Here is a 13075-nt window from a genome sequence, read left to right as displayed (position 1 = left end):
AAGTTGTCACATTTGAAACACACTGGCTTAAATGATATACTAGGATGTGTCAAGGACTCACACCTATCTTCTGGAAATCTTTTCCAAGCTGAGGTGCGAAATTCCTCTCTGTGTGTTCAAAGTGTTTCTCTTAGCCACTAGCACATGGGTCCAGCAGGTGACTTCGGAGGTGTGACCGATGGAAACTAAAGTTGGCAACACCCATCCCAAGGAAAGCATCGTGCACTTTTCCTAACTTTAATGTTGATAGATAAGGAGGATTAGAAAATCAATAAAATTAATAATAATAATAATAATAATAATAATAATAATAATAATAATAATAATAATAATAATAATAATAATAATAATAATAATAATAAGAAGAAGAAGAAGAAGAAGAAGAAGAAGAAGAAGAAGAAGAAGAAGAAGAAGAAGAAGAAGAAGAAAATCCCCTGGTTGAACTCCATTGAATGGTGACCTTGGAGAAAGACCACAGCACGCAGAACTGACATCAGAGAAAACCTAGATAAGAACTGGTGAGAGTGGGAAGTGAGAAGGGCGCCTGTTTTGATGTGCCCAAGGTCCTGGATTAATTTGGTGCAATGTTATCTTTTTTATCGGAGTTCCCTGTTCATCCAAGTCAGTGTTGACAACTTTAAGAGGAGTAAACTCCAACATTTGTGATTTACACAATAAGTACGGTAGGGGAAGATGGGTGTTAATTTCTGGCACAGGTGGTCCTCGACTTACAACAGTCCATTTAGCGACCGTTCAAAGTTACAGCTGCACTGAAAAAAAGTGACTTATGATTTTCACACTAATCACCGTCGCAGCGTACCGACAGTCACGTGATCGGAATTCAGACGCTTGGGCAGCTGACTCACATTTATGACGGTGGCAGCATTCCCGGAGTCACGCAATCCCTTTTTGCGACCTGACAAGCAAAGTCAGTCTCTGTGTGTGTGGGGGGGCAGATTCACTTAGCAACCGGGTTACTAAGAACTGCAGCGACTGATTTGGCAAGAAAGATAGCAAAATGGGACAAAAGTCACTCCACAATTGTCTCGCTTAGCAATGGAAATTTGGGGCTCCACTGTCATAAGGTCTACCTGTTTCTGAAAGACCAGGTTGTAAGTGCTAAATCTGGTTACTTGTAACACTTCTCCTTCCTGGCTTGCAGGAAACGCTTCCAGCCAACCTCTGTCAGGAACTTTCTGAAGCGAGGCGCTGAAGGCTTCCGCCATTGGAAAGCAGCTACGATCCAGCTGCTTTCTCCAAACCTGCGATCCTAAGGCTCAGGATAGGAGAAGCTGGGGAAGAGGTGGGGGTGGGTGGGCGGGAGCGAAGGCTCGCAGGGTCATCTGGCATCGCCCTCCCCTCGCCTGGCTGCGCTCTCCAAGGGCGCGCCCCCCCCCTTTCGTCTCCCTGAGAGGTGCTTCCCCTTCACACGTGCGCTCGGCCCGCCTCCCATCTCCGCCCGAAGCTGGCGAGCAAAGCCGCGCCACCAATCGCGCCACGCTTCCTCGTCCTGCCCGGCTGTCCCGGGGGCTCCCGCGACTGCCAGCCAGACCCCGCGACGCGCGTCACTCCGGCCCGGAACCAGCGCGGGGGGTCGTGGGGATGCGGGCGCGCGCCGCGTCGCGGGAGACAAAGTGGGAACGCGGCGGCGCCGACGGCGGCGGCGGACACAGGCTGTAGTAGAGCGAGAGGCGCTGGCCGCTCCCACCCAGCCACCCCACGCGCAACTTTCTTCGCCCGTGGAGAAGTGCCGAGCCCGGAGCTCGGCCAGTCGGAAAGTCGCTGCAGCTGGGGCGCCGCTGGAGCTTCCTGCCTGCCTGCCCGCCCGCCCCGGAGCGAGGGACCAGCCGGCGCCGGGCTTGCCCGAAAGCAGCCTCGCCGGACTGGACGGCGCGCGGTGGAGGAGCTGCGCCCGCTTCGCCCTGCAGGTAACCGGAGGGAGCCGGGCTGGGACTGACCGGGAAGGGGGGGTGGTTCGGGGGGGGGAGGCGAGGAAGGAGGGGGCTCCTCGCGGTCCGTGGGGGGGGGGCTCCAGTCGCTTAATCAAGTGGGGAAGTGGGCTGGGGGGGGGGAGAGTCCGCGCAGTTGGCCAAGTTGGGTCAACTTGAACCTCAGCTAGTTTGGGCTGCCTGAGCGCGGCGGTGCAGGAGGCCGTGGGAACCCGGCCCGTTGGCTTCCCTTTCCCGACTCTGGGTCCGGGGAAGCGTGGGAAAGCGCGCGGGGCTGGCTTTTTTTCGCTCCTAACCCGGGCGTCGTCGGGCTGTTTCCCTTTTGGCTTGTTGCTTCGGAAGAGGAGTCGCCGCCGCTGGGCCAAGAAAGGCGTTTGCCTGTTGGGTTTCCGCGCGTCGCCTCTTCGCTCCGGCCCCCGCTGGAAGGAGCGAGTTGAGACTCTCTGAAGGGCCCCTGCCTGAGCCTCCGTGCTCCATCTGGACGTCGCCTTATTTATTTTTCTTCCGAGTGGCACCCAGTCAAGCCAAAGACCCCGGTGCTTTGTTAGAACTGTGGCGTTGTTGAATGGTTGCTGCTGTTGTGCCTGTGTGGAGTATTACTTGTGCAGTACAGGTAGTCCTCGACTTACAACCGTTCATTTAGTGACCGTTCCTAGTTAACAACGGCACTGAAAAAAAATGTGTCTTATGACCGTTTTTTTTTCACATGGACAACTTTTGCAGCATCCCCCTGGTCACGTGATCAAAAAATTCAGATGCTTGGCCACTTATTTATGACGGTTTACAGTGTCCTGGGATCGTGGGATCCCTTTTTGCAGCCTTCTGACAAGCAAAGTCAATGGGGGAAGCCTGATTCACTTAACAACCGGGTCACTAACTTATCAACTGCAGTGATTCACTTAGCAACTGGGGCAAGGAAAGTCGTAAAACAGGGTAAAATCCACTTAACAACTGTGGCGAGAAAGGTGGTGAAATGAGGCAAAACTCACTCAACAAATGTCTACGTTAACAACAGACATTTTGGGCTCAATTGTGGTCGTAAGTCGAGGACTGCCTGTATTATGATGGTGAGGGCTGTTGGGGAAGGTCTCTCCTCCACTTGGCACCAGTGAGCCCCCCAAAAGTGGCTTTCTACAGTCCAGAGCAGTTTTTCAGCAACCTTAGCAACCTGCTGACTGGGGAATTCTGGGAGTTGAAGTCCACAAGTCTTAAAGTGGCCACGGTTGGGGACCCCTGGTCTAGTGCATTATCTAACGTGGCCTTTCTGGATAAGTTTTGATCTGTTCCCTCCCCCAATCCCCTGTCCCCATGATCAGCGACTACAAGCAACTATCTTACATGGGGTGCATAATTTCTGGCCAGTAGCTCCACTAGCTTTTAAATACGAATTCAAAATAGTTTTAATTTGTGAGTACAGTAAGCAGGATGAGCGTGAATTAGAATTTGGGTGGGGGGCCACTTGGGAATTTCGGGGCTAGACTGGGAATGTGGAAGAGCATGGCAAATCACTTCACTCCCCTGGCCAAGAAAATGGGATTGATGTTAAGTCAATAGGAATTGGACTCGGTTTAGGGGAATCTTTATTATTTAATCTATGCCAATGTTGAATTATTTTTTTTAAAAAAATATTTTGGTTGTTTATCATTGCCGGTAATAAAACGTTATTGCTTTTGCTTATGTAAAGGTTCAAAATCATCTCGGGACATGGGTTTGTTCTAGTAGAGACTTGAAAACGAGAATGCAAATCTTTTAATCACACCAAATATTTGCATGTTTAGGCAGAGTAGTTCCTGCTGTATTCAGCGGGACTTACTCTCATGTAAATGCGGAGAACTTGCAGCTTAAATAAAATGCTTAACATGCAAGTAAGGAGATACTTCCCTCCCAGGAAATCTCATTGTTGGAAAGGGCAGGATAGGGTCTTGGTTGGTCATCTTTTGCCATGTTATCGAAAGCAATTATTTTCAGACAGCATTAAAATTAATTAAAAATTAATTAATTAATTAATTAAAAATAGGCTTTCTCTAGCTTTCTGTTAGCTTATAAAAAAGAATGTCTTATCCCTCTAGAAAAGGGATCATACCGAAAACGAAGTGCATGTCCAGTAAATGTTGGTTGTTTAATTCATCTTTAACGCATAAGCCACAGTTGGTTGAGTTCCCCATAACATTCTGAGCTAAAATCAAACATTATGCTTCCCTCTTGCAAGTTGCTTTGGAAGAGGAGTTGCTACTAACATTCAAACACATTTCAGAGGAGTTGCTGCTCGGCCAAGAAAGAGTTGCCTGCATGTTGCCTCTTTGCTCCAAAGGGACAATTATGATTTAGTGGGTCAAATGAATCAGATCATAAGCACCTCCAATGCTCCCATCACGCCATCAAGGTTGCCTTAGTTTCTTGAAGGGTGATTGGCTTTGGGTATGGACAAACACAATAATCTTTAAATCATATTTCATAAACGACAATGATCAAGTTCACACAATGGTATAGGTTCTCCTGCTTGAGCAAGGGGCTGGACTAGAAGACCTCCAAGGTCCCTTCCAGCTCTATTCTATTCACAAGATACTGAAATCTTAACTTTAGGTTAACAAAACACAATGGCATGATATACTATGTCCAACAAAATAAACCAGAAAATGTGCTGTGAAATTCCTACAAGGGTGTCACAAAGAGGAGAACCTTATTTTGAGTTAATACAGAACAAGCAACATAACAGAATAACAGAGTTGGAAGGGACCTTGGAGGTCTTCTAGTCCAGCCCCCCGCTCAAGCAAGAGACCTTAGAGTCTAGTCTACCCCCCTGCTCAAGCAGGAGACACTGGACCAGGAGCCCCCAACCCTTTGGGCATCAGGGACCAGTTCCGTGGACAAAGGTTTTTCCAAGGACTGAAGGGAGCGTGGTTTTGTGTGCTGCCTGCATCCCGCGGATGGGGCTTTGCTTGTTTGTGTGGACCAGTTTCTGGCATACTGCGGACCAGTGCTGGTCAACGGACCAGGGGTTGAGGACCCCTGCCCTAGACCTTTTCAGACAACTGTCTGTCCAGTCTCTTCTTAAAAGCCTCCAGTGATGGAACACCTGAAGGCAAGCCGTTCCACCTGTTAATTGTTCTGACTGTCAGGAAGTTTCTCCTTGTTTCTAAGTTGCTTCTCTCCTTGATTAGTTTCCATCCATTGTTTCTTGTCCTGCCTTCTGGGGCTTTGGAGAATAGGTTGTCTTTGTAGCAGCTCTTCAGATATTGGAAGACTGCTATCCCGTGACCTCTAGTGCTTCTTTTCACTAGACTGGACACACCCAATTCCTGAAACCCTTCTTCATATGTTTTGACCTCCAGCCCCCTAATCATGACATGGAGCCAAGTCTCTCCCAGTGCTTCCACTCTTACCAGGCCCTAGAAAGTAATAGGTGACCCAGGAGAAGTTAATTTATGGACATATCTTTGGATATTGGTGCATAGGATTAGATTCTTGGCATGATTTAAAGCCAATATTACAGCCAGTGTAGTCTAGTGCAGAGGTCCCCAACCTTTTGGGCACCAGGGACCAGTTCCATGGAGAGAGATTTTTCTGTGGACCGGAGGGGCGTGGTTTTGTGTGCTGCCTGCATCCCACGGATGGGGCTGTGCGGACTGGTTGCTGGCTTGCCATGGCCCGGTACCGGTCCACAGACTAGGGGTTGAGGACCCCTGGCCTAGTGGTTAAGGCACAGGCCAGAAAGTGGGAGGCGGTGAGTTCTAGTCCCGCCTTAGACATGAAAGCCATCTAGGTGACCTTTGGCCAGTCACTCTTGCTCAGCCCAACCCACCTCACAAGGTTAGTAATAGTAATAGTAGTAAAGTTGGAAGGGACCTTGGAGGTCATCTAGTCCAACCCCCTGCTTAGGCAGGAAACCCTACACCATTTCGGACAAATGGCTATCCTGTCTCTTCTTAAAAACTTCCAGTGTTGGAGCATTTCTGGAGGCAGGTGGTTCCACTGGTTAATTGTTTTCACTGTCAGGAAGTTTCTCCTTAGTTCTAGGTTGCTTCTCTCCTTGATTAGTTTCCACCCATTGCTTCTTGTCCTGCCTTCAGGTGCTTTGGAAAATAGCTTAATTCCCTCTTCTTTATGGCAGCCCCTGAGATATTGGAATACTGTTATCATGTCCCCCCTTGTCCTTCTCTTCGTTAAACTAGACATACCCAATTCTAGCAACTGTTCCTTATATGTTTTAGCCTCCAGTCCCCTGATCATCTTTGTTGCTCGGAAAATAGGAGGAGGAAAGTGTGTTGGGTAAGTTCCCTGCTTTGTGCTATTTGTAAAAAGAACAAAGGCGGGAAACAAATAAAATAAAATAAAGATAAATAGCCTCCATGTATTACATTCAAGTCTTTCATTAGCAACGAGTAGACAGCCAAGGTTATTTAGGACAGTTCTGTAGTGGTTTACTAAACAACTGTGGCAAAAATGGTCATAAAATCATAAAACTCACTTAAGCAACTCACTTAACAATGAATGTATTAGTCTCAATTGTGGGACTATCTGTACTATGGAGAGAGAGAATAACTGTTTAAAAAATATGTCCCATCCTGTTATTTCTGAGTTATCCTCCTCTCCTGATTGGCAGAGGGGAAAAAAAATTTCCTCTGCAAATTAATTTCTCCTTTAGTTTTCCAGTTTTGGAGGTGATCTGAAACCATCATTAGTTTTCTTTCTTTCTTTTTTTTTTAAAAATGGAAACTTCTGAAATCCCTTTCTTTCTTTTTAAAATATGTTTTATTGATTTTTAATATAATCATCTTAATATTTGGTAAACAGTGTGCTGTCTGGGTTTATATTTAAAAAAACAATCAATAACAATTAATTTCTATAATTCTATAGTTCACATAATGGCTTTGCTTGATTTTTCTCTTCTTCCAATAATATTCTTTTTTGCCAACCTTAAATTAATACAGTTCTTATTATTTGAATAAATGACAATTAAATATAGACATTTTTCTCATGTTTCTGCAAATGATAACCACATCAATATAAAGCTTCTTTTCTAATTGATCATCTTGATTGCCTCATCATAGATCCTGTTTACAAAATTCTTACTTAAATTTCTTTTCCTCACAATATTCAAAACTTTCTCAAAATTAGTTACACTTAAGTATTTAAGTCTTTTTTTATACAAGCCATCCCAAAACTTTTACATTTCTCATACTTTAAAACAAAGAAAAAACCCCCAGAGAAAGCATTTCTTTTATATAAACCATCCCAACATTTTTATATTTCTCATGTCAAAAAACAAAACACAAAGGAAAAAAAGAAAGAAAAAAAAATACTATGTTACTTGAAGGGTTCATCCCTCTTAAACTAACCTTCAGTCTAAAATCTCTCTATTTCTTTAACCATATTCAAACAGATGTTTAATTTTTAAATATTCCCTCAGGTAAATCCCACTGTCTAATTTCTTAATTCTCATTTTAGCCTGTTCTTCTTTTTTTTTTTTTTTTGCCAAACATCTTTCCTGTTCAATATGCCTCGCTGAATCAAAGAGTCTTCCCATACTCTTGTAAACGTTGTTGCAGGTACAAAAGGCAAAACAGGTAAGATGTTTTTATAGGAAGGTTTTGCCCGTTTTGTATACGAATACCACTGAATTCCCTTCCTGATGAATTGTGGCCAGGATTGAGATCGGAAGCCAGGGAAAGCAAGGATTATCATCAGTAAATCATCAGTCCTAATGATATGCAAAGCAATCTGTGGCTGGATTTGCATACCAGGCTGACTCCATAATGTGGCTTGGCTGGTTTGGGTTCTAAGCCACGTGGGTTGTAAATGACAGTTTATGGCTTAGCGTTGTTTCTGAACCAGGTTCTGATGATTCCTCAGCAAACCATGGTTATGCCAACAGACAGCGCTGTGCAAAGCAAAACCTGTTTGGTGCACAGGTATTCCTTGACCTACAAACATAACTGAGCCCAAAAAAGGCAGTTGTTAAGCAAGTTATGTCCCATTTTATGATCTCTCTTGCCCCAGTTATTAAGTGAATTACTGCATTTGTTAAGTTAGTAACACAATTGTTGAGTGAATCTGGCTTCCCCATTGACTTCGCTTGCTAGAAGTTCGCAAAAGGGGATCACGTGACTCCAGGACGCTGCGATCGTCGTAAATATGGGTCAGTTGCCAAGGGTCTGAATTTGGATCACGTGACCAGGGGGATGCTGCAAAAGTTGTAAGTGTGGAAAAACGGTCATAAGTCACTTTTTTCAGTGATGTTATAACTTCAAACGGTCACTAAACGAATGGTTATCAGTTGAGCATTATCTGCATCGTAGCTTTTGCAATTGGAAACCACTTGGGCCACAGACTGGGGTCAAAGACACCACAGATTAATGCAGGCGTGATTTCAGATGGGCAAGTGAACTTGTGCTGAACTTATTTTATCTGAAATACTGTTTTGTTTGTATTGTTGTTCTTTTTTCTCCCCTGAGTTTGTATGACCCTGACCCTGTTGGGCTTTTGTGAAGTTGTAAATACCTAGCCCGTGCAGTAATTTACTTCCTGAGGGGTCTTTGGTCAGTCTCTGAACTTGGTTTTTTTCTTTTTTTTCCTTTTTTTATATTAAAAGTTTTTTAAAAATTTACAATATAAACCCCTCCCACCCCTTCCCCCCTCCCCCACTTCCCAGAGCTGATTACAGGGTAAAAAATAAACAAACATAATCTATCTAACATAAACCAACTATGCTATCAAACAAAACCATAACACACTTTAACTCCTTTTCAAAACAAATATTAACAAATTAAAACAAAAATAATAATATAATTAAAACTATTAATAATTATCTAACTTCTACACATATGCAAGATAATACTTATCAGTTTCTTGAAGACATTTCATCACCCAGCTAGATAGCATCAGTGCTATTTTTTTTACCTAGTTTGGATAATAAAACATCTTCAAGAAAACCGGCAAGCTCAGAGACCACCAAGGACCCCTCATTTCAACCCTGAGCTACAAATATTCTCTTTTATTGGCAATTTACTCCCAGATAGTCTCTTCTGTTGATTAGAACAGAATTCCCCAGCCTGCATAAATTCTGAGAGTTGAAATCCAATACCTCTTCAAGTTGCCAAGTTTGAAAATAGCTGGGTTATGTCTTCCCCCTTTCTTCCTTCCTTATCTGCATCTCCTGCCTGGTGATGATAGAAGGTACTGATCTATCTGGAGGTGAAGCACATCATGTGGGATTGGATAATTCCATCCTTCCTTGGCTGCTGCTTCTCAGAAATGATGCTTTGTGGGATAAACGGGTTTTTCCTGTAAAAAGAAAATTTAGCTTGGCACGACGAAGGAAACAGAAGACGTTGCACAATGGATGGGGCAGTGGAGAAACAGGTAGTCCTCCCTTAACAAATGGTCCCTCAGCATCTATTCAAAGTTGAGATGGACCCCAAAAACAACATGACCTGATTCTGGAGTTTCTGCACACACACACACACACACAAGATCCCATTTTGGGCACTTGGCAACTGGCTCAACTTTTCAGCCAATTGAAGCATTCTGTGGTCATGTGACCACGATTGACATGGATAGAGTTAACAACCGCCATATTCCCTGCAAAATTGGATTAGAATTAGCCATTTTGGATTTGGGATTGGCTTCTGACTTCCACTTTGGAAAAATCAGCTCAGTTCAATCCACCTTCTGAATTATAAGCTTGAGTGGATTTGATTCCTATTTCTGGTCTGAAAAAATAATAATAAACCACCCTATTCTTGTTTCTAAACCATCCCAAGAGATCCCTGGGTACCTGATTAGGCCCCTGGAATCAACTGGCTATTCAATATGGAAAACTGATTCAGTTCAAAGTTTGAAACCTCTTGTCTTTAAATCTCTGAATCAGATCTTCCTGTAGTTCTATTGAATATGATGGAAATGGAATCCAAATCATTTAGGAAATGTTTGGGTGAAGATATTTACCTTACTGCTGTTAAAAAGAAAAGTCACCTTAGAAAAATGCCGAAATGATCTCACCACACATCAGGCCCCAAACCAGTGTTTCTCAACCTTGACAATTTTAAGGCATGTGGACTTCAACTCCCAGAATTCCACAGCCAGCAATTAAAATTGTCAAGGTTGAGAAACACTGCCCCAAACCAAGAATGACATGTGGTGAATCTTCTAAGCTGAGTTCTTTATTGTTTTCACACCTATAGAGCAGATCTTGGTCAAATTAAAGACTCTCCTTTAATTTGCATCTACAATATACTCTGTGGACTATTAGGAAGGAACTATCTTTACCCTCTTTCTCTCACACATGATCTCTGGGCTGAGTTGTCCTTTTACTCCTCTGGACTAAATCCCCTTCCTCCTGGGGATCCACCTTCTCACTAGATTCCATCACACCACATTCTCTCGAGGACTCTTCTAACTGTGGGATAAAATGTTGTCATCCCTATTTTTGCACTTAAGGACACTAGCATGATTGACCTAAGACAATCTTACCATCTGATGTCATCTAGATACAACTTGGAATGGATGCTTCCAGAATCAGAATAACAGAGTTGGAAGGGAACTTTGAGGTCATCTAGTCCAACCCCTTGCTTAAGCAAGAGCCCCTATTATACCATTCCAAACAAGTGGCTGTTCAGTTTCTTCTTAAAAGCCTCCAGTGATGGAACTTCTGAAGGCAAGCTGTTCCACTGGTTAGTTGTTCTCACAGCCAGGAAATTTCTACTTAGTTCTCCTTGCTTAGAACATAGAACATAGAATAACAGAGTCCTTGGAGGTCATATAGTCCAACCCCCTGCTTGAGCAGGAGAATCTATACCATTTCAGACAAATGGCTGTCCAGTCTTTTCTTGAAAGCCTCCAGTGATGAGCATCCACCATTTCTGGAGGCAAGTTGTTCCACTGATTAATTGTTCTAACTGTTAGGAAATTTCTCCTTAGTTCTAGGTTGCTTCTTTCCTTGATTAGTTTTCATCCATTGCTTCTTGTCTTGCCTTCTGGAAAATAGGTTGACCCCTTCTTCTTTGTGGCAGCCCCTCAAATATTGGAAGACTGCTATCATATCACCCATAGACCTTTTCACTAGACTAGACATACCCAATTCCTGCAACTGTTCCTCATATGTTTTCGCCTCCAGCCCCTAATAATTTTTGTTGCTCTTTTCTGCACTCTTTCCAGAGTCTCAACTGTGGCAACCAAAACTGGATGCAATATTCTAATTGTGGTCTTACCAAGGCTTTCTAAACCAGCACTAATACTTCACATGACTTGATTCTACCCCTTTGTTAATGCAACGTAGGATTGTGTTGGCTTTTTTGCTGCTGCTGCACACTGTTGGCTCATACTTAAGTGATTGTCCACTGGGACTCCCAAGATCCCTTCCACACTTACAGCTATTAAACCAGGTTTCCCCTAAACTGTACTTGTATCCCCCAGGCAGAGGGTTAAGTTCTTCCCCCCCACCCACCCGTTTTGAAAGCTTTCTACAAGAGCAACATCCAAAGCCAACTCGGTTGGCTGAGCTGTCCGTTGTAGGACAGAAAGCTTTCTGTGGCTTAACTGTGCTTTCTGTTCAATGAGAAGCCAGCTTCCACTTCAGCGCTGCCCTATTGTCTTCTTCAGAGATCCACCCTACCTTTCATTCATCTCTGCATGGAAGGGCATCAGACTGAAACGTTCCAGCCAGCAAGTTGAGTAAGGCAACAACAATGACAGCAACAGCACCACAATGGGGCTTCGTAAATATGAACTTCTGGAATGGACTTTTTTGATCCCAAAGAGTAATGTTATTGGCCAGGAATGGTTACGGTTGGAAAAAGCTGAAAGGAAGGAGGGATAATATGTGGTAAACGTTGGAGAGACTGCAGATGACTCCATTCATTTTTTTTTTTTTTGTCTAGTTGTGTCATAGATCTGGAGGGCTTTCTGTACCATGGCACAGAAAAGTCCTGATGGGCTAAAATCAGTGGTTAAATAAAATGGGACTGAAATTTAGCTTTGTCCCATAGAGAGGCTGGGAAAGGCCAGACTATTTGTATTTAATCTTACATTCGGTTTAGAACACTAATTTTGTTTTCATGATAGATAGGAGTGTTTTGACTAGAACTGAATTTCGCAATGTCAAGGTCTGGATTTTTAGAAGTGACAACTACTGTTTATTTACAATACCTGTAACTTCTGTTTTACCTAAGGGCTGAAGACTTTATACATAACATTCTCCCTTCGTTTTGTTCATCAAAAAATTCCAGATCTTTTTCAGGGAGGTGGAACTGCAAAATTATGACAGAGGATCTCAGTCCAAGATCCACATCTGACTCATTACAAGGAGTCCTAGACTTAGTGACTGTTCAAAGTTACCACGGCACTGAAAAATGTGACTTACGACCATTTTTCATAGTTACGACGTTTGCAGCATCCCCATGATCAGGCGATCAAAATCCAGACCCTTGGCAACCTGTCCATATTCATGATGGCTGCAGCGTCCCGGGGAATCACGCGATCCCCTTTTGCAAGCAAGCAAGATCAATGGGGAACCCTGATTCACTTACTAACCAGATTACTAGCTTCACAATTGCAGTGATTCACTTAACAACTGTGGCAAGACAGGTCATAAAATGGGGCAAAACTCAATAAATGTCTCACTTAGCAACAGAAATGTTGGGCTCAATTGTGATCGTAAGTTGAGGACTTCCTGTATATTGCAACAGCTATTTTAACGCAGTCAATTGTATTACTATTATTATTATTATTTAGAAAAGATAACTTTACTGACCTGGATCTGAATTAGGCACATATCACTCAACTGCACAAAAGCTTTGTTTGCAATAATAATAATAATAATGCTACTAAAAAAAAACAGACAGAGTTGCATCATAGAGCAAGAATGCAGACATTAAAATAATACAATAATAATATTCCTGTCCTTAAAGAATTTGCTTTGATGTACAGCAACCACTCAAGTATGCTGAGATGGTTTCAAAAGATAACACATTCCGGGTATAGGTTCAAAAATAAAATAAAATTTGGAGACGTTTGCATTTGTCTTCTCCTTTGGAGTGCCTTAATTGTTCTTAGCCTTGACTGTTGTTCGTGCATTATTTGACATGCCCCTTGAGGGAGTGTGAGAGAGAGATTGTGGTCCCCATCCT

General features: G+C 43.4%; 1 protein-coding gene across 2 annotated transcripts in view; it reads left to right on the top strand.

The window, feature by feature from the left end:
• Positions 1-1459: 1459 nt before the first annotated feature.
• The window catches only part of LOC120296636, a 134052-nt gene continuing 122436 nt past the window's right edge, over positions 1460-13075 (top strand). For both annotated transcript variants that reach the window (XM_039318484.1, XM_039318483.1), the window contains exon 1: positions 1460-1928. The gene's annotated coding sequence lies outside the window, so the exon portion shown is untranslated. The remainder of the gene's footprint in view (positions 1929-13075) is intronic.

This window comes from Crotalus tigris, unplaced genomic scaffold, assembly GCF_016545835.1.
Source record: "Crotalus tigris isolate CLP2741 ecotype Arizona unplaced genomic scaffold, ASM1654583v1 scf7180000021388.1094111898:158753, whole genome shotgun sequence".
Classification (NCBI taxonomy): Eukaryota; Metazoa; Chordata; class Lepidosauria; order Squamata; family Viperidae; genus Crotalus; species Crotalus tigris.
This window is presented reverse-complemented; position numbering and strand designations above follow the sequence as displayed.